Genomic DNA, 24,698 nt, shown 5'->3' with positions numbered 1-24,698 from the left:
CCCCCATCTCCACCTCACTGCTCCACCCTTATTTTGCCACCGTCATTACCTTTCTCGGTTTTTACTTATTGGGTCTTCTAGCATTTCATTTTCTGGGCGATTTGTTATGATTGGCATTAATTTAGAGGTTTCGCTAGTAATGCACGCCAGGTGTTTGATTAAATGCCAACACCAAATTTTATTTTAATTTCCCTTGTTTCCAAAAACAAAAAAAGTTTTTAATTTTTTAAGTGATTTATGATGGCCTGTGGTGGAGAGCCGGGTCCTAGCTCGGGCACGGGGATTAGGCGTTGCCCCTTTAAAAATTTTCATTTTTGCAAAGATGGTATCCCGGGGTACAAGGGGTACTCTAGGTTACTCATGCATTTCCAGCGGGATCATTTCAATGTAAAGGAAAGGAGAGATCAGTTAAAGGAGCGTCTTGCTTCGGACTTGGAACTCTACAATGACGTTGTCGAAACCTTGCGTTTGCTTAAGAACTGGTTATGCGGGGAGTGCATGGCCCTGCATGCCTTGAATAGGCCTTGTCGGCACGGAAAAGAAGAGGTTAAATGCACCCCACGTGCATGAGGCGACTTTGATTTTATTGTGGGGATCCCTCAACCCCGCGATCCGCAGGTGGAACTTGGGAGTGGTCTGTCTGAGACGTTTGTGGTAGATGTCGCTCTCCTTGAGCGCATCCTCGCCATTCCTATTGCTACTGTCAAGAGTATCCCGCCCGTGTGTCGCATGGCTTTTGCCCAGGGCTTGTCAGGGGGGCTCCGTAAAGTGGTGGATGCCCCGGGGTCTATTGAGGCTTGGGTTAAACTTTTGTTGTTGCCTCGTTGCACGTTACGTGTTGTCAAACCAGCTACTAGGCAGGAACGAAGGTCCGGTAATAGGAAATCGCTTCAATGTAGCTTCATTATGCGGGCTTTGGCTGTTTGGAAAGATGGGGCAGGTTTAGAAGAGTTGGTGCTGCCGCTCCTTGAACCTCCTGTGATGAGGGATTGCCAACATAAAGAAGAGGGAGGGGGCAATATCAAGCAGTGCCTCCGGAAGGTAGCGGATGGCCATTACACAGCGGCGATCAAAGTCCTGTGTTCATCCGGGGTCGCGCCTGCTGGGGGGGATACATTGAGAGCAATGATAGATAAACATCCTGTGGTGGACCCCCCGACCATGCCCTCCGTCGTGCCATCGGAACCAGCTTTGCAGGTGGACGGTGATTGTGTGCTGGAATGTATTAAAACCTTCCCGAAAGGTACATCTTGCGGGAGGGATGGTTTGCGGGCCCAACATATTTTAGACGCTTTCTGTGGCCAGGGGTCTCCAACCGCCTCCGGGCTCTTAAAGGCCATCACTGGTGTTGTTAACTTGTGGCTTGGGGGGCTTTGTCCTAAAGTTCTAGCGGAGTTCATTGCTTCGGCACCGTTGACCCCCCTGTTGAAACCTGACAATGGAATTAGACCCATCGCAGTGGGGGCCATTTGGAGAAGATTGGTGTCGAAAGTCGCTATGCGTAAAGTAGGGAAAAAGGTGGTTGCTTATCTAGGGGATTTCCAATTCGGGGTTGGGATCCCTAATGGGGCAGAAGCGGTATTGCATAGTGCTAACAGATTTTTAGCGCGTTTCATTCTGACGGGTCCCTGGCTATGCTCACTGTTGATTTTTCTAACGCCTTCAACGAAGTGGATCGGACGACCCTTCTCAGGGAAGTTAGCTGCATATGTCTATCCATCTTCCCATGGGTCCAGTTCTTATATGCACGCCCCGCCCGTTTATATGTGGGCGATACTCATATTGGGGCTTTTACTGGGGTGCAGCAAGGGGACCCCCTTGGCCCTCTTCTTTTTGCGTTGGTCCTTCATCCGCTCATCCTTAGGGTGCAGGGGGCATGTTCCTTTCCCTTCCATGCTTGGTATTTAGACGATGACACTATCATTGGTAAGTCTGAGGAGGTTGCTAGAGCGTTGGGCATTATTCGCTCAGAGGGGGCGTCTCTAGGGCTTAGGCTTAATATTCGAAAAACAGAGATTTTTTGGCCGTCATGTGATGATTCGAAGAAAGTGCCGGGTTTATTCCCTGGCGAGATTAGCAGGCCTGTGACGGGAGTTAAACTCCTGGGGGAGCGGTTAGTCGGGATGCAGGGTTTATTCGGTCTTTGGCAACTAAAAGAGCTTTGAGTGCGGTTGAACTTATGAAACGCCTGCCGGACCTGAGGGACCCCCAAAGTGAGCTCCTTTTGTTGCGCTCGTGCATGGGGGTTGCTAAGTTAGTGTTTGGGCTCCGGACCTGTCAACCTGAACATGTCAAAAAGGCTGTGTCCATATTTGATGCGGGCCTGCGGGGGGCAATTGAAGATATTGTTGTGTGTGGAGGACCGCATTTTGGGGACCTCCAGTGGAGGTTGGCTTCCTTCCCTATGCGTTGCGGAGGCTTAGGAATTTTCTCGGCTGAGGATGTCTCCGCATATGCCTTTGTGGCTTCCAGGTCTCAGTCGTGGAAATTGCAGGACCACATCCTGCGAAACGCTGGTGTTTTGGGGGTAGATCTTGACTACTCTTATGCACTTGATAATATTGGAACAACTCTCCCGGACCTTGATCTAGGCGGTTTTACTGATAAGGAGATCGCCCCAAAGAAACTTCAACAAACCTTGGCGAGTGCTCTTTATGGTAAACACGTTCATGATTTGGAGGAGCGATTCGATATGACCTCGAGACAAAAGACAGTTTTAGCTTGTCTCAAGGGGGCTCATGCCCAGGATTTTTTGACTGTTGTGCCCATTGAAGGTCTTGGGCAACAGATGTCGGCAGTTGAATACAGAGTCATCCTTAAATACCGGCTTATGATTCATCTTTTCCCTCCAGATGAATCATGCCCCGTTTGTAAAAAAGCTTGTTTGGATAGATTTGGTGAGCATGCCCTCCACTGTAAGGAATTGCCGGGATTCAAGTATCGTCATGACTGGGTTAGAGATGTCTTATGGGATGTGCTTAGGCGTGCCGGGATCTCAGCCAAGAAAGAGGCACCTGTTAACTTTCTGTCTGATCCGCGAGAGGGAAGATCTACCTTGCGTCCTGCGAACGTTCTTGTGTTTGGCTGGGCAGGGGGTAAGCATGCGTGTGTTGATCTCACTGGGGTGTCCCCGTTGGTGGGGCTGAGAGACAGTGGCTTCGTACCGGGACAGACGGTTTTGAGAGCGGAATCTAGGAAGGTTGCTAAGCATGAGGCAGCGTGTTTGGAGAATCAGCACGTGTTCATTCCCTTTGCCTTCGACACATTTGGATCCCTAGCTCCCGAGGCGGTTCGCTTCTTGGAGCGAGTGCAGAAGGTGGTCCACAGTGACTCGCAGAGCCCGAGGAACCAATGATTTATATTTAGTAGGATAGGCTTTGCGATTCAAAAGGGGATAGCGGCGCAGCTTGTTGCTCGCTTACCCATTATCCAGATGTAGCTCGCTTTGTGTTATATAAAATATTAGAACCAAATTGATATATATACAAAATGCTGCTTTTCAATTAAAAAAGAACTAAATAAAAGTTCAATCAAATCAAACTATTAAACAGGTAAATATACTAATAAATTAAATATATCTCTAAACTCTTTTACGGTGCGCCATCCCAGGTTCATCCGGGTGATCAGAGGGTTTTGCCATATGGTTTTTCTCATAGAGGATCTCAGATTCAAATCCACAAATGTATGTCAATAAAAAGGGAAGAACACCATTGTTCAATAATCAAACTTGGATAGAAGAAGATTGGTAAGTGTGTCTTTTGAGAAACACATGTCACCAAGCTAATGCCGTTAAAAAAAACTCTCTTTTGATTCCACCCCTTTAACTTTTAAACATTGATTAATTAGGATTAGCTTCCAATAGTTATTTATACCGACACATACGTGAGAGAAAATATCTAATTTTTTTTAAGTGTTTACAACCTGAATTAAATGTTTATTCCCACTCACATTTAAATAACATAATCTCCATGATAATACAAAAGGAAAACGTACGGAAATCATGTTTGCATCATTACCAACTCATTTATAAGATTTGTATCAAATTATTGATCATAAAATGCAAAATTCCAAACATTTGAAACCTTTTAGTTGGCATTGCAAACCTGGCAAACATGTATATATTATTTATATATGTGTTTATGTATGTGTAATGTGTACAATTGCAAAGTTGCATATGGTGGTTGATTTAACTTTAAAGTATGAATAATTTGAAAGAAAAGAGGGCCATGGCTGGTTGGAATCCATTTCTAAAGAATCAAACAAATGGCTTCCCATTTTGCTTTCTAATATTAAATAAAAATGATTGTTAGTTAATGAATCTTCATAGGATATCCTTAAAGGAAGCAAACCCTACATGACCTTCATGGTTTCTTCAATGACAAATCTTTGGGACTTAACTAAATAATATGCAATTATGTAGCAACTCAGAACCAGTTTGTATAAATGAATCACATCTAAGAAAACATGTTTGTAAAATAATTGGCGTAATAATTCGTGTGAGTAGTTATATGTCTCATTATTGGATTTGTTTAATGTACATTGATGTACGGTCTAGCAGATTTTTTCTTCTTATTTTGTCTACATAATATGCAATTATGTAGCGACTCAGAACCAGATTTTTTCTTCTTATTTTGGCGAGAGGGGCATTGATTTGAAAGTATGAGGGAACATGTGATGATAGAAAAGTATAAAAAATAATGAAAACATTATATAATACATTGCGTCTCATGTACGTGATATGTGCGTTTTTTTCTCGGCTTTGAGGACCCCCTATCACCTTGGTGCACCTAACGTTTTTTATGCACATTCTTGTTAGTAAAGTTATATAAATGGAACAACACGAACTTTGTTTGTTTGTCTTTACCGTTTAGTTTAACTGTCTAGACAAATGAACACGATACTTGGTATATTTGTTTTCTTATATATTTGTAAGATTAACATATTTGTTGAATTTCTTTTATGTCCAAATCATAATATAATTTCGATATATATGAAATTATGATTCGGATATAAACGAACTTCAAAATATTTTTAATTAAAACATCAATGAATCTAAATGGATAAGCAATAGATTCATCTTCGTTTGATTATTTAACTAAACATTTCGTTAAAAACAAATTAATATAAACAAATTTCCATCAAAGATTTTCTAATTTGTTTACATCATGTATATATCAAATTAGTTTTTTAATAAAAAAATATTATATCTTAGAAGATAAATGTTTTCCCATCAACGGATTACTAGTAATACTCTGAACAATATCCATTGGTGATTATGTGGCAATTAGTTTTTAAATATTCATGTTCTAAAAGTGGATTTATTAAGAAAAACAGTAGTATTATTTATTCCACACAACTTTTTTTTCTTTATGTATTTTCACATTTAATGGAACGCATGTTATATTTATTATTTTATTGTCTTTTATGTATTTAGTTGATCAATGGTAAAAGGCAACTCACAAATACACCCACTCACATTAAGTAAATCATATGAAGGCATGTTTATATCTTTTGATGCTTTCACAACACGATGCCATTTTTAAATCATCAAATTTACTTTTATTATATAATTTTTAAAAATGTTCAAATATATAAATACATAGTTGAAAACTTGGGCATGGGCCCTTTTTTGGAACTTTGCAAAATGCCACAAAGCCAACCTAAACTTGCACTATGGAAACTAAATTTGGGCCCATTGTCATGTGCCAAAACATGTTATCCCACCATATCAATGATTTTATATGTTGAAATTAAGAGGACCCAATATTGAAAATTATAGATTGAGGAAATGAACTATTTTTCCAAAGGCAAAATAATTCCATCTATAGTTGGTAAAGCATTCAACTTTTAAAAAGAAATGTACATGCAAATAAACAAATGGTACAAATATATGTAACCTTATTTACTTTGATCAAAGATAACGACTAATCAACATCATTTGAGAAAGGAGTCTCTAAAAATTACCAAATATTGAAGAACAAAATACTATATCCTACGCAAACTCTAAAAGACACTTACAAACGTATCCAACTAGCTAACGTATCAAATTTTAATTTATCCTTCAAAACTGTTCATTTCTCTTCAATCTTACAAGCCGTCAAGCATTATTATAAATTCTTACATTTTCATATTATTGTCACTTTGTAATTTGATTTTTCATAATCAAATTAATTTTATACCAAATCAAACAATTTATAAAAAAACCAATTAACGTATTATAATACATAATAGTTTGTTAGTAAAATGATTTACGTAAATAAAACTTTTGTATAAAACAAACAAAAATTACATTAAACATTTATAATTAAGTTTTTAAAACTACAACATTACATATTTTTGTTAATTTATTTTTTTTATCTAAATGGCAAGGTAATGTTATATTAGAATAAAAATAATGTGCTAAAAAAGAGCTAGACAATAGAAGAAATCACATAAAAAGACCACATTAAACATACACAAATCCTTTAAATTTGGATATCCATAACTCAACCTATTTTACTTAAATAATAACTCAACCTATTTTACTTAAATACTATATTTAAAATTTAAAATGGTTTATGGTTACTCTATCTTCCTTTACAGTATTTCTGAACAAGTTTCTGAACAAAAGGTTTCGAGGTTTTAACGATATTGATGATAGTTACAATATTGATGATAGTAACGATATCCTTGATATGAAGCCAGAACTACTAACTAGTATGAATGTGTTAACTATGAATATGATGCCTGAAGATGAAGACCTACTTTATATCACCTTTCATTTCGAATTAACAAAAGCAATGTCTCCTTACATAATACGGATCCCAATGACTTCTCCTTATGTTTATTAGTGAACCTTCTCTCCAAGGATTATAAAACTAGAAATATTCTTGTTATTGTTTCGACTCATATTCCATAAAAAGTGGATCCCACTCTAATAGCTCTGAATAAATTAAATACGTGCATTAAGATACGAAGACTTCTTTTTCCACAAAAACGAAAGCACTTTTTCACTCTTTCATATACCAGGGAATTTCACTTGGAAAAGAAATGTTCCATACTAATGGATTCGGGTACATCACCCTGGGTTCCAATGCACGGGATCTTGTAGCACTTACCAATGAGGCCCTATCGATTAGTATTACCCAGAAAAAATCAATTATAAATACTAATACATTTAGATATACTTTTCATAGACAAATTTGAAATTCGCAATCCCAGATAAGATCGGTCTAGGATCATGAGATCCTTTTCTATTATACAGGAAGTTTCTATTATACAGGAGGGACAAGTACTTGTGATCTACAAGTAACTAAAACACATATATGCAAGTCATTAATACACTAGAAATCAAAATAAAATACTCCCTCCGTCCCATTATAAGTGTCATAATTTGACTTTTCAAGTCTTTCTTTTGCAACTTTGACCGTAAATATTTTTGTTCGTGTCATATAATACTTGATGAAAATTATATCAATGTAAAATACATTTAAAACCCAATCCATTCATATATTTATATCAAGTATTATATAACACAAACAAAAATATTATCGGTCAAAGTTAAACAAGAAAGACTTGAAAAATCAAACTATGACACTTAAAATGGAACGGAGGAAGTAAAACAAAAGAACCGAAAAGAACAAACTAATTAACTTGACATTTAGACGGTGCCACATTACTCAAGGACTTCCATTAAAAAAAGCCTAACCAATCTTGACATTTAGATTATAAAACTTTATATACATGTGAATACATTTGAATTTACACGTACATAAAAGAAATATAAAAATATAGGCTATTACATTTAATTTATATCCTTGATGTTGTTTTTATCTAGGAACCCTAAATAGTGTATGTGTTTCAAATGAAGAACCTTACTAGCCAAATCTTGATTAACATCAGGATGTTTAAAATATGAACAATACTTGAAAAATTCACAGAAAAGGTTTTTATAACAAACAATCGCTTAAGGAGATTATTTTTAAAGATCAACAAATTATAAAAATAGATATCATCGACCACTATCTATTTTGCAGTTAGAGTTGTTACTTGTAGTTTTAATTGTGAAAGATTATATTGTTATCAAATCAGCATTATGTAAAAATACAAATCACTTCATTATTTAAAAACCAAAGAAAGTTATATACAGAAATAATTGAGAAAGAAAGATGGGTACATTTCCTTTCCTAATGTAGATAAATACATACCCGACTTTGTACTTTAATAATTTACTTATTATTTTTATAAATACAAATGCAAATACAAATTAATCAAATGAGCAATCCCAAATGCCTCTAAATAATTGGTCATGGGATATTAAAAAACTATGTGAGGAGCACATCATGATAAAGTGATGGTGAAATATTGGAGGAAACATTGATAGAAACTTAACACTTTGTCTTTGTCCACTCAATTTGCTTTCAACAATTCAAGTAGATTAGTTACTTGTCATCTCCATCCCTCTTTTAATTTAAAAATAAATATAATTTATAATTGGTTTAAATTTTCTACATCTTATATAATATTTTTGTTTTAAAACCTTTTTGATGACTTTCAAATTACACCATAATCATTGCTTTGCTAGTAATCAAAACCGATTAATAGGTGGCTAAATAAATAAATATAAGCCCTTATTAATCAGGTGTTATATAGAAAACAATAAATTAGTTACACAACCAAATCATAAATAATTTTGATTATGACGTGAGTGTGTGTCAATTTACACCACTTTAGATTTGCAAAATAAAAAATCAAATAAAAATCATGAACATTCGCATATGGGTTGTCACTACTCACTACTTTCTCTATCTTTCTTGTATTCAGTCGGCTAAGTATGATACTTTATTAAAATTATTATCATTTAGAAAATATATATTTTAATTAAAACATTGATAGTTGTTATAAAATTACTGTTTCAATTTTTACCATACTAAGCCTCTTAAAAAAGGATAATTGAATTGACTCAAATGAAGCTAAATATAATTTTCTTTGCTTAAACTAACTCATTTATTAAAAAATAAATTACGAATGTCATCCTAACAAAATGTTTGTTTGTTTTTTTACACATTATTTCTTTGTCAAAGATCCAATGAATGTATGTGTAATGAATAGTGTAAAAGCACGAGGTGAAAAAAAATATTTGTACTAAGCGCATTAATTTTATTTTTATTTTTTACTAAAAGAATAAAAGAAGTTAGTTTAAATTTCAATGCTTAGAATTAAATCTACAATACATTATAGCGCACACAATGGATTTCATGGACCCAGAGGTAGACCGATGACGGACGAGCTAGTCATGGTAGCAACATTGCACAATCCGTCTGGTCCCCACATGACTGTTTGTAGTCATTGTGTTTTATAAGGACGGATGAGGTCACAGAGAGAACCAGAATTTGGGCTCCTTTCACAAACTTTGCATTATATATGGTCTTAACATGACAATCGTAATAAATAAATTACTATTATCAGGTTAAGACCATACATGACGTTAGAACAACTAACTATTATAAGTAAACGTTTTTGGACCGGGAGCGGAAATGGCTATGTTCCCCACCTCGGATGGACTAAAACGAACACACCCCTTTATTTTTATGTATAGAGCATATGGAGTTAGTGGAACACTTATTTGTCTTGTGCAAAATGACGGACAAGTTATGGCTTAATATAAGTCGATGGTGCAAGAACCTAGCGGTTTTTTTTTCTCACTAAAGGAGTATGGTACACGATCAAAACTAATTACAAGTGAGCAAAGTTTATAGAAAACTGATTCGTGCATATAGTTCATCATATGTTGGAACATTTGAAAAGACTCTTTTTTTAACAATCAAAGAGTTTCCATGCATTATTAAAGTCTTGGTGTAATTTTGGTTCTAACTTATACTTTATTTTGTATAACATTATTTATTACACTAAAGCTTAAAAATTAACCTTTCCCTTGGTACATTATTTATTCTTATATATTTTATATGATTAACATGATAACTTATATAATTACAAAAAAAAAAAAAGTTTTGTTAGCTAAACAACAATGAGTTTTCAAGATTATAATAACGCGCCAATAATATTCAACTCGAAATAAGAGATGAAAATAAAGAAGCTCATTTTTTTTGGACTTCTTAATGTAATTTGATCATATTAATTTCAACTTCTAATGAATTCATATACAAGAAAGGATGCAGCTGCATTAAAAAAAACTTGTTTTAGTCCATCTACTGCATGTTGTGTGGCCAAGTACTTTTATTCACAAGTACTTGTCATTGTTTGAAAATCATCAGACCCAACCGGGACCATTATAGTATTATCGGTTTGGTTACGAGCTAATTGACCAAACACAAACGAACCCTCCAATTTGAAGCCAACCAGAAACAAAAAAAAACCAGTGACTTGACTTTTACTGAACCGTCGCTTGAACCAATGAACACCAAAACTGCCGGTTCAGTTTTAAAAACAGTTTTGAAAGCATTAGTGCTTGCTAGGATGCAACCAGTTGTTACAAACAGAAACTGCTAATTTTGAGTGTTCAAAAGCTACAATACTTTAGCTTATCAATGTACTTCCAGGTTAAACAAATATACCATCTATTTTTATTTGTTTATTTCGTTTGATGTAACCTAACGAGCATCCGTACTTCTTTAACGGCCTTAGAATTTGAAATGAAACCCGCGGAGCCAAAAATATACATCAAACTTTGAAATGCAACTATGTAACTTAAAGAAACAAATACAAAACTTATTACTAGCCAGCTATCTGGTGACATTTTCCCTAAATGAAACTTATTCGCGCAAAGAATGGATATATAAATATAATAAACTCCCTTACCATTATTATTACATGCACTTGCATTACATAGATACATATACAAGAAGCTTCAGAGTTTAGATTGAACTTTCTGTCTAAGCTCCCTCCTCAAAATCTTTCCTGCTGCGGATTTTGGAATAGCGTCGGTAAATGCTACCTTTCTTATTCTTTTAAATGGTGCAACCTGAGAAAATATAAATAGATTACTCATTGAATATATAAATATTTATTTTCTCTAGTTTTAAATATAAAAGTAGTTTACGATATTTATTTTTTCTAGCTTTTGTACCTGTTTTGCAATAAAATCTTGAACCTGTTCACCAGTAATTGAGCTTCCAGGTTTACGTACAACGTATGCCATTGGAATTTCACCTGCTTCCGCATCGTTGTATCTACAACAATTAAAGAAATGTTTTCATTTAATTTGGAAGTTCTTAACTTGGGAAAACTGCATGAAATAGAAGTAACTATTACACTTTTTGCTGGTTTTAGCATCTAACTTAGTTTTTAGGAGCAAAAAAGTAGAAACCAAGTTGCATTTTAGTAGCTGGATGAGCAACCTGCCTTATTTTAACTGATTTTACCAGTAAATTGCTGATCTGGCACTGATTGATGACACATATGCAAAATTGTTCTTATTTTTTTTTTAATATTTAGTTACATGTTTATAAAAATGGTCATTTCTTCAATTTATATTTAAGAATAATTATTATATGTCACTTCATATCAGTAAAGATCATCAAAGATTGACATGTTACAGGTCGTGCTATTAAATGAACGACACATTCATTGCGACAGGTAATAAAAATGTAGACTTGTAAACGAATCGAACCGAATGAACATGAACGGAGCACACTCATGATTATACACAAACAGTTAAATGAATGGGGTTTTCTTGTTTGTGTTCATTTGTTATGAAAATGAGCATGCTCATGTTTGTTCGTGTTCGTTCATGTTCGTTCGTTAACAATATAAACGAATGGTTCATGAACGTAAATGACTAAACACAACTGAAAATAGATGAACAGACATAACTAAGCTAAAATTAGTTAAAAGTAATGTGTAGAAACTAGACTAAGTTGTAATGGGCCAAAAAAGTTTAGATGAATATAATAACGAACAAACTTAAACAAATGTGCACTAACGAACATACATGAATGTAAATGAACTTAAATAGGTGAACATAATCGAACGTTCAAATGAACGAAACATATGTTCATGTCCGTAGTTTAACTAACTGAACAAGCATTTCTTTCATGTTCATTCATTTACCAAATAAGCATGTATAAACGAACTTCATGCTGAACAGTTCACAAACTGTTCATTGAACGTTTGATTCATTTACAGGCCTAATAAAATGTAACTTCTTGCTAGGACCGGTAAAACAAAATATAATTTGTTTCTATTTTACAATTATTTAAAGTGATAGAGCAAAAACATGATCCATTACTTACGGGATGACTGCAGCATCCATGATTTCAGGATTACTCATAAGCAGCCCTTCAAGCTCTGCAGGTGCTACCTGCAGAAAAGTTGGTTGTTAAATTATTGTTTTCATAAAACAAAAAATTAGACAAAAAGTGTTTGCAGGTCAACCTGTATCAAAATTGACCCGTTTTGACCCGAACCTGTGTAAGAATGCAATTACCTGATAGCCTTTATACTTGATAAGTTCTTTCAAACGATCAACAACATATATTCGTCCTTCTTCGTCAAAATAACCAAGATCACCCGTGTGCAACCAACCTTCTTTGTCTATCGTCTGTTCTGTGGCTTCTTTGTTATGAAAATATTCTGTAAAAAATATAAACATACTGATCGCAATATTCGTAAGAGGTGGCAGTTTTGACCCATTTACTAATGATAGGGTCAACCCAGTTTTGTTATTATTGGGTGTAATCGAGCCAAACCGCTCGTGAGCTACTCAAGATCAGCTCGTTAAAAACACAAACCGAATCCAGCTTAAACGAGATCGAGCCCGAACTCAAGCCTAAAAATAAGTTGTCTAATAAATGAGGCCAAGCTTCACTTATCGAGCCCTGAGCTAGTTCGTGAGCCTAAACTTATATAACTTTTATTTAATATATTCATATAATAAATATTATTATATATAATTTTATGATAAAAAAATAACCATATTATGTTAAATATAAATATTATAATTAAAGTGTACATAAAAATATTTATAAATATATAAACTAATTAATACATAATAAACAAGCTGAGGCACGAACTCAAACTCACGCTGTCGTAAGTTAAATGAGCTTGGGCTACACTCAGCTCTCTTACACCCGTGGGTCAAACAAAAGAGCAAGAGTTAACAGGCGGCCAAAGTTTAATTTAAAATTGCATAAAACCTCCTAAATCACTATTCATATTTGATACAATTATTTGTTTATAAAATAGCTACTTTCTAGACCAAAAGTGTTACTCAACTATGGGTATGCAAAGCTCAGTTCATAAAACCATTGCACACCACTAGAGTCAAGTACTCAGGCTGCATTAAAAACTACTTGTTTTGACCGATTATCCAGCCCGTTTGACTTTTGCCTGTTTTCGCACTTGTACTGATGTTGGTGAAAAAATTATTAAAATAAAGTTAATCACTTACCTTTCATGAAATTCGGGCCACGGGCCCATATTTCACCTAACTGGTTAGGGGGGAGAGGTTTTAAGGTTTCTATATGTATAACTTTAGCTTCTGCTCCAGGACAAAGTGTTCCTGATGAACCCGAACGACTGGACCCGACCCTTGGGTTCTCTATTGATACAATCCCACCGGTTTCCGTCATCCCATAACCCTACAAAAATAATAAAAAGTTCCAAGTAATTTATAAGGTCAATTTAAAATTAAATTTCTCTTAATTTTTTAACAAATAGATGACAATGGCATGCAATTAAGTATTTATTTTTATGTGGAGGTATGAACTAATAATTAAGAGCATCATACAAGACTATGGGGGTTTGGCTAGAGTGGCACAAATACCGGGCATGACCACGGGCTCGGTCCAAAATGGTCCCAAAAATAATGGGCCAGAAAAGGCCAGTTTTTATAAAAAAAAAAATAGTTGGGCTTATTGGGCCTCTGATCAGCCCTAGTCAGTTCTTTTCAGGCCCAGGCCTTTTTCGAGCCTTTTCTCATAAGATAAAGCAAATATAGAAAAAAAGGTAAAATTGGTTTTTAAATAATAAAAATAAACTTAATTTATAGGGAAATGCCTCAAATATATTATATAAACAACCACCCTAAAGTTACAAAAAATATATCTTAAAAGCAGTCGTATGGGCCTAAAGACCGTCAGCCGAGCTAAAGGTGATCAAATCGGGTTGGTCAAAGGAATCGGAACCGGTTCAGAACCGGTTCCATTAGTCAACATCACTGTTTAAACCGGTTCCATGGTCGAACCGGTTAGGGAACCGAACCGGTTCCCCAACCCTCGGACCCGGAACCGGTGGAACCGGTTCTGACCGGTTCTTAAACCGGTTCTTACACTGTAACCGGTTCCAACCGGTTACAGTGTAAAATATATTTTTTTTTTCGTTTTTCGTTTCCGCTGCTTGTGTAGGTGATGATTTGTGTTCTTCTGATTTCTGAAGAGGCTCATGCTACTTTTGTTGTTCACCCACAGAGCAATGGTAAACAACATATTGAACTTAATGCTATGAGTGTCAGCTTGTTTGAATTGATTAGTCTGTATCGTGTATCGTGTAATGGTGAACTTAAATCTGTATCGTGTTACATTTGTTGAGTTTGCTATGTATTATAGTCTTTTGGCTTACGCAAGTCAAATGCTGAATTATAATCAAGAGCGGTGTTATACGATTCGTATTTGTATAACATGTTAAATAAAAAAAACAATTAACATAAAATTCATTTTATTTACTTTAAGAAGTTCAAAAAAAAAAGGTTACATGTTTTAAAATATTCAAAAACAAACTAACAAAACATTAAACTTATAAATATAAAGTTGTGACATATTATTTCTAGAAAAGCCTTCTTGTTCGTCGTAATTATTGAGTGGCGACTTATTCATCAGAATTACTTGTAGAAACGCCTTCTTGTTCGTCGTGCACTCGAACATCAAGTGGTGTTTCGTCTTCCAGAGTGGTTACGTGTTGAACACGATCGATTGAGTCCAAGTGATCCTTCAAGCAAATGCACATCTCCACCGACTCCGAATTCAGTCTTGTTCTTCTCACCGATATTACCCTGCCACTAAGAGAAAAAGCAGATTCCGAAGCTACCGTAGAAGCTTGGGCGGTTAGTAAATCACGGGCCATGGTGGCAAGAATCGGAAACTCGGTTTCCTTTACCTTCCACCAAGCCAAAACATCAAAAGTGCCATATTCCTCTTCGGATAAACCGGTAGAGAAATCATATGCACTATACCTTCCTAGTTCGCTTGAAGGGGTGTTACCCCTTTGTTTTTTAGCCGTTACGTTGCAAACGGTGTTCATAAGGCTAATCATGGGGTCTCGTACTCTAGTAGCACTTGAACTTGATGAAGACCCCCCGGCGTAGGCGTGTGTATGTTTGACCCATATTTATTTATATAAAAGTCATACATAAATTTAAAATTCAAGTTAAAATCATTTTGTGCCTCTGTTTAAAAGTTTGGGTCAACTTCATGCATATCTAAGGCTGAAAAAATTTCGTCTATCACACATTCAACCCCCGTAACATTTAACATTGGGTTTAAAGCGGCGGCGCAAGTAAAAATCGGTGGCAATTCAAGAAAGTATTTTTTTAATTTAAACTTCATTGGTAATATGATGTTTGAAAACATTGGACTTTTATTTTCAAATTCTTTAAGATTGTTAACGATTAAAAATAACTCCGAAAGAACCAAGGGACTTGTCGGATAATACGTTCCCGATAGTTTCGTAGTTGATGTTTTAAAAACTTCAAGAAAAGTCGATAAGTCATTGATAATTTCCCATTTCTCATTTGAAAAGGGGATTGCCAAATCATTCTCGGCAAGACTAGAATGAAACATTTGTAAAGTTTCTCTTTGTTTCAAAGCACTTTGAAACATTATGCAAGTGGAATTCCATCGATGAGGTACATCCCAATTAGCTCCCAAAGCTTTTCTTCCCGTATCTTTACAAAATTTTCTATAATCCATTTGTCTTTTTTTACTTTTCTTAAAAACTTCATGTAGCATTACTCTAAAATCGTTTATAACCGATGTAACCTCATCCGAAGCAAGTCCGTATTGCACGATTAAATTAATGATATGTGCAACACACATTGAGTGAAAAAATACACCATTGCAAATCGGCGTATATTTTAATTTTAATTTATCAACCGCCGATGTATTATTCGACGCGTTATCAAATGCAATTGAAAATATTTTATTTTCTAGTTTATAAGTTTTTATAACATAATCTAAAATTTCAAACAAATTATCTCCCGTATGTGGATACTCAAAGAGTTCGAAAGCAATGGTGCGTTTCATCATTTCCCATGATGACGGGTCTACCAAATGAGCGGAAAGATAAGATTCGGGTAGACCATGTGGAGCCGACCAAACATCACTAGTTAAGTTTATTCCCGTATTTATATTTTGAAAATATGCAATTAGTACCTCTTTGGCCTTCTTCCACAATTTTAAACAATAACGTTTAAGAGTATGACGACTTACGTGAGTGTATTGTGGTTGAAGCGTATCTCGAATCATGGCGGTTAAGCGAGGGTTGTCGAAGTGGCTAAACGGCAAAGCTTCTTGAATCACAAACTTCGCCATACGATCTTGAACTCGATCAATTTGGTATGTAAATATTCCGCCTTCACTATCCATTTGCGTTTGTTGCGACTCGACGTTCTGTTTCAACGCCCTGCAATACGGTCTTTCAATGTGTTTCTTCAAATTTGAATTCGAAAGTGGGTTTAAATAAATCCCACAAAACTTGCACCGAGCCTTCAATGAATGGTCACTCAATTCAACCAAATCCCAATTGCACCAAATCTCTTGATTACGATTATGAGGTACAATACGAACGAAACTTGGTCCGGCGGTGGAACCTTGACCAACCGATGATTGTGAGGCAGCCATAACAACAAATATGAATATAGAAGAAGAGAAAACAAGATATTAGAGAACTCAGAACGTTGTAATAGCGTTTTTTTGTATTTTTTTGCGTTCGGGTTTGCGTTTTGAGTGTTGTGATGAACCCATTACACCAAATACCTATTTATACTAGTAGTGGGGTGTTTGGGGAGCCAAAAAAACGGCCATTTTTGACCCCAACGGTCAAAAAAACGGCCATAAAACCGTTTCCCAACGGCTAGAACTACTCCACCGGTTCCGAACCGGTTCCGAACCGGTTCCGGTCGAACCGGTTCCAGAACCGGTTCCGGTTCGGTTCCGGTTCCTACCCGGTCCACCTCCAAAAATGTCAAACCGGTCCAGGATCGTCGGGTTGAAACGGAACCGAACCGGTTCCTACGAAAAACGGGTAGGAACCGGTTCGGTTCCGGTTCGGTTCCACCGAACCGGTTCCAGGAACCGGTTTTGTTGTCCACCTCTAAGCCGAGCAGCCGAGCTTTCGGGCTTCAGGGGCCAGGTCTAAGAATTGGGCTTCCAAACATTTCTGGGCTTCAGTCTTAAACGGGCCTAGGAAGTCAAGAGAAATCTTAATCAAGCTCAGGAAGCAAAAACCGGTCTTAACCGGGCCTAGGAGGCTAACATACACCCTGAGAACATTTAATATCTAACTGAGCTTTCAGGCTAAACCAACCTTGGAACTAAGCTTTTCAAACTGGCCCCAATGCCCATTTTTCCGGCCAGACCGTCTCAAGTCAAGACAGAAGAAAAGTTTCGTATGAGAAAAACTTTTAAGACCGTTTTATATTTCTAAATTTATTTGTGTTGGACCACATTATAAAACAACAAACAAAGTTAGACTAACCTTATATCATGATCATGTCTAAAGTCAAAAGAATTGTGCCCAGAGGTCCCTACCTAGTAGAATTCTAGGTCAACAAAAAAACAAAGAACAGGTTGAGATCAGGAACTATTTTTAACCCTAACCGAACACGATTTGAGACCAGAAACTGCAGAGTTGTTAGTCGGTTCAAGAACTCCTCTGTTGAAACCAGTTAATTAACCCAATCAGTGAAACAGACCCAGTTATACCCGCCTTCAACCCTAACTGATCCTTTTCTTCTAAAAAACCGGCTTCAACCTGAACCAATTAGAGCTAAATACCTGATGTTGACCAGGTTTGAACGAACCCGAACCAACTAATTTGGACCACTAAGGTACCTAAGGGTACCACCCTACTTATTAAACGGGCCATATAAGGTTATACCACTCGTATAAACTGTCAGTTGTGTGCGTATAGCCTTTGACCGTAAGTACTAACTAAACATAATTTTCAATCTATCATTCAGTATCACTAGATCACTTAATAATCATATTCAACAATCAATCCAAATTAATCAATTATTCAAAATGAATCCAATTAATCTATCAGTTCATAACTAACTCACCTGCAAAACACTCGCTTGAGGAAAAACCTTACAACACTCATCCATCACATCCTTCCCCAAAGGCGCAGCACCCGATCCAATCTCCCTCAACGACGACGTATCATACCTACTCACCACACTTGGATTCTTCACCAACGCCAACACGACCGGAGGCGCAGTGTACAAATGCGTAACCCGATACCTCTGAATCGCATCCAGCGCCTTCTGCAGCTCAAATCTCACCATCACAACAAGCATTGCAACTGCGTGTACCCGAACGATATCATTCCCATCACATGAAACAACGGGACCACTATTATAAACACACTCCTCCCTTCATTGTAAAGCTCTTGATCCGAAGTCGCCAATAACGCGGTAGCAATTATGCTTCGGTGAGTCAACACCACGCCTTTACTCAGTCCGGTTGTCCCGGAGGAGTACAGGATCGTTGCCACGTCGTCTTGGGACACAGACGGAGATATTAGGGCTTTGTGACGTGATTTATCGATTATATCTGAATAGTTGTTTAAGTTAAGTATAGGCAGATTGAATCCTTTGACCTTAGGGTACAACTGGTCAACGGTGATGATGAGTTTAGGTTAACAATCGTTGATTTGGTGCGAGAGTTCGTTGACGGTGTAAACTGGATTAGCAGTGGAGACGTTGAACGTGTGGTGTAGTGCATGGGCGAGTTCTGAGATTTGTTGTTTGAGCTGGGAGAAGGTGATGGTTTTGTGGGAGTAGGGGTCGATTAAGGCGGGTGACTCGGAGTGAGCGTCGAGGTTGCGGAAGAGGTACTCGACGATGGAGGTGTTTGGCGAGTGTGGGAGGCTGACCGCTGCCCGCGGGGAGGTGTAGATTCCGGTTGAAGGGTTGTAGCAGTTAGCTTCTGCCATTATTGATTGTTGTTGAAGATGAATATGATTGAGGAAGAAGATTAGAAGATAGTGGAGTTTGGTTTGGCGGTCTTGGAAAAGTATTAAGATATAAACACTTTAGAGAGAGATTTGTACAATGGTGGTTCATTTAGGTAAGGAAGAAAACTTATCTTTCAAGTTTCAACGGTCTTTTTCTTTCATTAATGGTTCAACCGTTTAACTCATGAAAAACTAATAATCATACATATTGCTCAATTAATCTTAGAAAGGTACGTATCTATCTTTAAGGCTATGCGTAGTGGAGGAGCAAGTAATCTTACAAATGGGGGCGAACTGTGACACGTGGCGCCCAGTCAGCAAGTAATGAGAATTTGTTTTTGAGGTGTAATGGTGTAAGGGATACAAATTAGACTCACAGTATATATTTTTATTATTTTCTTTTTATAATTAAACTAAATAAATAAGAACCAATTTATTTAAATAATTAAATAAAAATACATTAAAATTAAAAAAAAAAACATAACTAAAGAAAAAAATTAAAAAGAAAAACATAACTAAAAAAAAGAAACTAATATCCGTAATATTCGCGCATTTTTCACGTCATCGTTGAAACAATAATGCGGCTTCCTCGTGAAACCCCTCTGCTTTGAGGGATTCGTAGTCGTTTTTCATTGACGCAATTCCAACGTCTGATTCAGCTTTTTTTGTTGTTTGTTGGATGCTCGAAGGTCGTTTCCTATTACCGTGGCATTTGTTTCAAAACGACCGACCAACTCGTTTATTTCATCGAGCGCCGTATTGAATCGTGTTGACGACGAACCTTCACCCTTATTTTTTCTCGGATCTCCCGCGTGGTCGAGGCAACTCCTCTACTTCTTCGTCTTCGTCGGCTAAATTAATCGTGTCGTCCAGGAAGAAGCTACGAGCATCGGATGGTGTGTTTGGTGTTCTCGGATTTATCGACGACGATGTCTTCGAATTTTTTGAAGGCCGGGATGAGCCGGCTTGTCGGGCGACCGGAATGGTTGGTGCCCCGTTCCATTTTGAGCAACCGCGTAGTTTTTCCCAACAATTCAAATACTTGAACGGTTTCCCGGGCCGCTCAAAAGTTTGGCCCTGAGCTCGAAAGTCTCTCAAGGCTTGAGTTATAATGTCGACGTCGTTATGCCCGCTACGCCAGCCGGACCCCTGCAACCGGTTAATTATCCTGGAAAAATTTTGACAATCGGCGTTAAGACCCTTCCAGTGGGCTTAACCACTTCTTTTCCCTGGTAGTATTCGGGTTTATTGTTTATCATGAGCCAAGCTTCAAAGACTTTCTTCCAAAACACCCCGGTGGCTTGAAAGTTAGCTACAAATTAAAATTATTTGTCACAATTAGTATACATTTTAATAAACACTAAATGCATTTTTAATAAATACTTAGTATTTAAAAACTTATCGACGTTGGAATCCTCCGAAATGACGACCCAAGCCCTTGCAAGGGCCACCTCCTCCTACTCGCTCCAATGCTTGTATGGATCACGTTGCGCCGTCGGCTCCCCCGGTTGTTTCTTTTTGTGTTTACGGGTCGCCTTTTTGCTTGAACCGGAGGCCCGTGCCGTTTGCGTCTCCGCCACCAACTCCGGCGGTGTAGACCCGAACCCCGGCATTGTGTTTTGGGGGCTGAGATAGTTGGCGTACATGTTTAGGTTCGTGTCGGAAAATTAAAACGGATAGCTCGGTTGGTTTAGGTTCATCGAGTTCCATTGTAAGTTCGGTTGGTTCGATTGCGAACCATACGTTTGACCGAAAGTAGGAAATTGGTAGTTCGGTTGGTTCGGGTTGTTTCTAGAATTCATTTTGCTAATTTTTTTTGTAAGAATTTGAGTATGAATTGTGTATAAAATGGAGAAGAAAGGTGTATGTTTATATATATATATATATATATATATATATATATATTGTTTAAATTAATTATTTTTTTTTACATTTGACCGTTGTCAACGGTCATTTATATATGATATTATTATTTTCTAAACCATTCGGCGACAAAAACAACCCGCCCCTCCCCTTTTCGCCCAATAATCGCCGGGGGGGGGGGGGGGGCGGTGTTCTAGCCCCTTCGCGCCCATTTCTCGCCCGAGCTCACGCCCACTACACATGGCCTAACAAGAAAACATTTCATCTTTGATCAATTTTACATAATTTGTTAAGGATTTGTATTTTGGATTATGTGGTTTGTTATTCACTTATTTAAGTTAAAATTTGCAGATGTATTTGTAACATCTTGGGTTTTTCGTATTTGAATTCATTTATGTTTAACCCGACTTGGAATATAATTCGGATCTTTCGAATTATTTAAATTTTATATTTATTAGTTTTTAACTTGGTTAAACTTAATTTACATTTTTTTAACTTTCAAACTCGTCAAACAACTCTTAAAAATCCTTAAAATCACTTAAAACGGCTAAAAATCACATTTATAAAAGTACAGAGACTATTTTTTTGACCAAAATCCTGAAAACTTATGCCTCAAAATATGTGAAATAATATTATAACATGTCCATACTCTTACCTCTAATATTATTTAAAACATCAGCCGCCATCTCTTAATCTCTAAATCCCTCTTCTCCTTTATCAATTTCATATGATTGTTCAAGTTCTTTCATCTAGACTTTGGTGTTCAATACTCTTTGACTCGTCTTATTCCTATCTTTCCTTTATGAAAAACATTTATTTTTATCTAACTAACAAAATCTCTCAATCAATTTTACTGATTGATAGTGTTTTTTCGGTCAATTGCTTTCCGGCCCGCATTAGGGCATAATAGTCAAAATATTTGACTGTCTGATTTCTCTATCTTCTGATCGGAATTAGCTTTCGGGCCAGAAGACATTTATGTTTGTTTTGAAAATTTGAGTGAATTGGTTAGAACCCGACTTCCGAATTGAAGTTTGGATTCTGAATACTACCATCTTGCTTAAATAGTTAAAATCTCATAACTAGAGTTTTATACATTCGTTTAATATGATTCCAACGGCTATGTTCTCGTTTTTAATTATAGTTTATTGTCTCAAAATTCCAGGTATGTTTGTGTCGAATCAGTCAGCTCACTTAAGGCTCGTGACTCGTTTAATATCTTTATTTTATCGTTTAACTCGCCTTAATATTAAGGTGAGTAATCACTCCCCTATTTTACAGATTTTAAACTATTTGGGGACCTTATGCGTACCTTATAATAATTTTATGTATCTAAATTACATCACTTGCATCTCAAGTATTGTGTTGCTGTTCAATTGAATGTTTATATGCTAATTGCTTACGTGCTCATTTATTTATTTATCGCATTCGGAGAGGTCCATCATAATCACAGTAAAGTATGATCATAGTCCGTCTCAGTATCCAAAGCCCGATTCGCTAGGCAATGGTCAACCGACACCATTACTTGTATTTATTTCGTCTTAGTAGCCAAAGCCCGATTCACTAGGCTGTGGTCAAACGACGCCAAATATTTTCTTATTATTTGCTTAATATTTAATTGTTGATATTCATGATATTGATTTGCATAATTATATATATATATATATATATACATATCATATTATTACATCAAAATATGGTGATTACTTATTACATCCGCGATGAAGATGTTCCGAAGACTGCTTTTCGAACTCGTTATGGCCATTTTGAATTCTTGGTCATGTCCTTCGGTTTAACCAACGCACCCGCCGTTTTCATGGATCTAATGAATCGGGTGTGTAGGCCTTTCTTGGATAAATTCGTGATTGTGTTTATCGATGACGTTCTGATTTATTCCAAAACCAAGGCCGAGCATGAGCAACATCTTCGGTTGGTGTTGCAAAAGCTTCGAACCGAGCAGCTCTTTGCCAAGCTCTCCAAGTGTGAATTCTGGTCTGATGAAGTACAGTTTCTTGGCCATGTTGTGAACAAGATGGGTATTCATGTCGACCCATCCAAGATTGAAGCAATCGAGAACTGGATTACGCCATCCACTCCTACCGAAATCCGTTCCTTTCTGGGCTTAGCTGGTTATTACCGGCGCTTCATTTCGAACTTCTCGAAGATCGCTTTGCCTTTAACAGCTCTAACGCACAAAGGTAAACCGTATATTTGGGGCTCGAAGCAAGAAGAAGCCTTTCTGACGCTCAAGCGTTTGTTGTGTGAAGCTCCTGTTCTTGCGCTACCTGAGGGTAATGATGATTTTGTCGTGTATTGCGATGCATCCAACCAAGGTCTCGGTTGTGTTCTTATGCAACGAGGCAAGGTTATCGCTTACGCATCAAGGAAACTCAAGGTTCACGAGAAGAATTATACAACTCACGACCTCGAACTAGGCGCAGTTGTTTTTGCCTTGAAAATCTGGAGACACTACCTTTATGGTACTAAGTGTATCCTCTACACTGACCATAAAAGCCTTCAGCATATCTTTGATCAGAAGGAACTTAACATGAGGCAACGCCGATGGAACGAACTCATCAGCGATTACGATTGTGAGATCCGGTATCATCCTGGTAAGGCTAATGTGGTAGCTGATGCGCTCAGCCGTAAACCCAGCCAGCTTAACTGTATCTTGCCGCGCACGCAGCTTCACTTTGCGCCGATTCAGAGCAATCTTGAATCACGCATTCGCGACGCGCAGCGCGCATCCATCAGTAATGATAACCTTCGCGCCGAGTTAGCGTGTGGCGCGGAAGCGCACTTTGTCCCTAATCTGAGTGGAATTCTCTGCTATCTCAATCGCATCTGGATTCCCTTTGATGAGAATCTTCGCGCTGATATCCTGAGTGAAGCGCATAAATCTCGGTATTCTATTCATCCCGGCGCTGATAAGATGTACAAGGATTTGCGCATTACTTATTGGTGGCCCGGTATGAAAAAGGATATTGCTGTGTTCGTAGCTAAATGCCTGACTTGTTCTAAGGTAAAAGCTGAACACCAACGCCCATCTGGTTTGCTCGAACAACCAGAAATTCCTACGTGGAAATGGGAAGGTATAGCGATGGATTTCATTACCAAGTTACCTTTGACAGCATGCAAACATGATAGCATTTGGGTAATAGTGGATCGTTTGACTAAGTCTGCTCACTTTCTGCCCATTCGTGAAAACTACCGTGTTGAGCAACTCGCGCAGCTTTATGTCAAGGAAATTGTCTGCCGCCATGGTACTCCTTTGAGCATCATATCCGATCGCGATGGCCGTTTTATATCTCGCTTTTGGAAATCTCTCCAATCTGCGCTAGGAACTCGCTTGGACATGAGTACGGCATATCATCCTCAGACTGACGGTCAGTCTGAGCGAACTATTCAAACTCTTGAGGATATGCTCCGATCTAGTGTTCTTGATTTTGGAGGTAATTGGGATTCGCACCTGCCTTTGATCGAGTTCTCTTATAATAACAGCTATCATTCCAGTATCGGTATGGCCCCATTTGAGGCACTTTACGGTCGTAAGTGCCGCTCCCCGATTTGTTGGAGCGAAGTGGGTGAAGCTCAAATCACAGGACCCGAACTTGTTCAAGAGACAACCGATAAAATCGCCAAGATCCGTGATCATCTGCTGACTGCCA

The 24,698-nt window shown here is 37.3% G+C and overlaps 1 pseudogene across 1 annotated transcript; it reads right to left on the bottom strand.

Moving 5' to 3' along the window:
• Positions 1 to 10,776: 10,776 nt before the first annotated feature.
• Positions 10,777 to 19,162, bottom strand: LOC143545365 (putative CoA ligase CCL7; annotated as a pseudogene). Its single transcript, XR_013137417.1, has 6 exons — positions 18,272 to 19,162; positions 13,388 to 13,577; positions 12,425 to 12,570; positions 12,231 to 12,298; positions 11,066 to 11,168; positions 10,777 to 10,960 (listed from the first exon to the last, which is right to left on the bottom strand). The product of XR_013137417.1 is annotated as a putative CoA ligase CCL7 (transcript).
• Positions 19,163 to 24,698: the final 5,536 nt, after the last annotated feature.

This window comes from Bidens hawaiensis, unplaced genomic scaffold (assembly GCF_021521415.1).
Source record: "Bidens hawaiensis isolate Kalapana, Puna unplaced genomic scaffold, B.hawaiensis_p1.1 tig00013942_1, whole genome shotgun sequence".
Classification (NCBI taxonomy): Eukaryota; Viridiplantae; Streptophyta; class Magnoliopsida; order Asterales; family Asteraceae; genus Bidens; species Bidens hawaiensis.
Note: the sequence above shows the minus strand (reverse complement) of the source record. Positions and strands in the feature narration are given on the sequence as shown.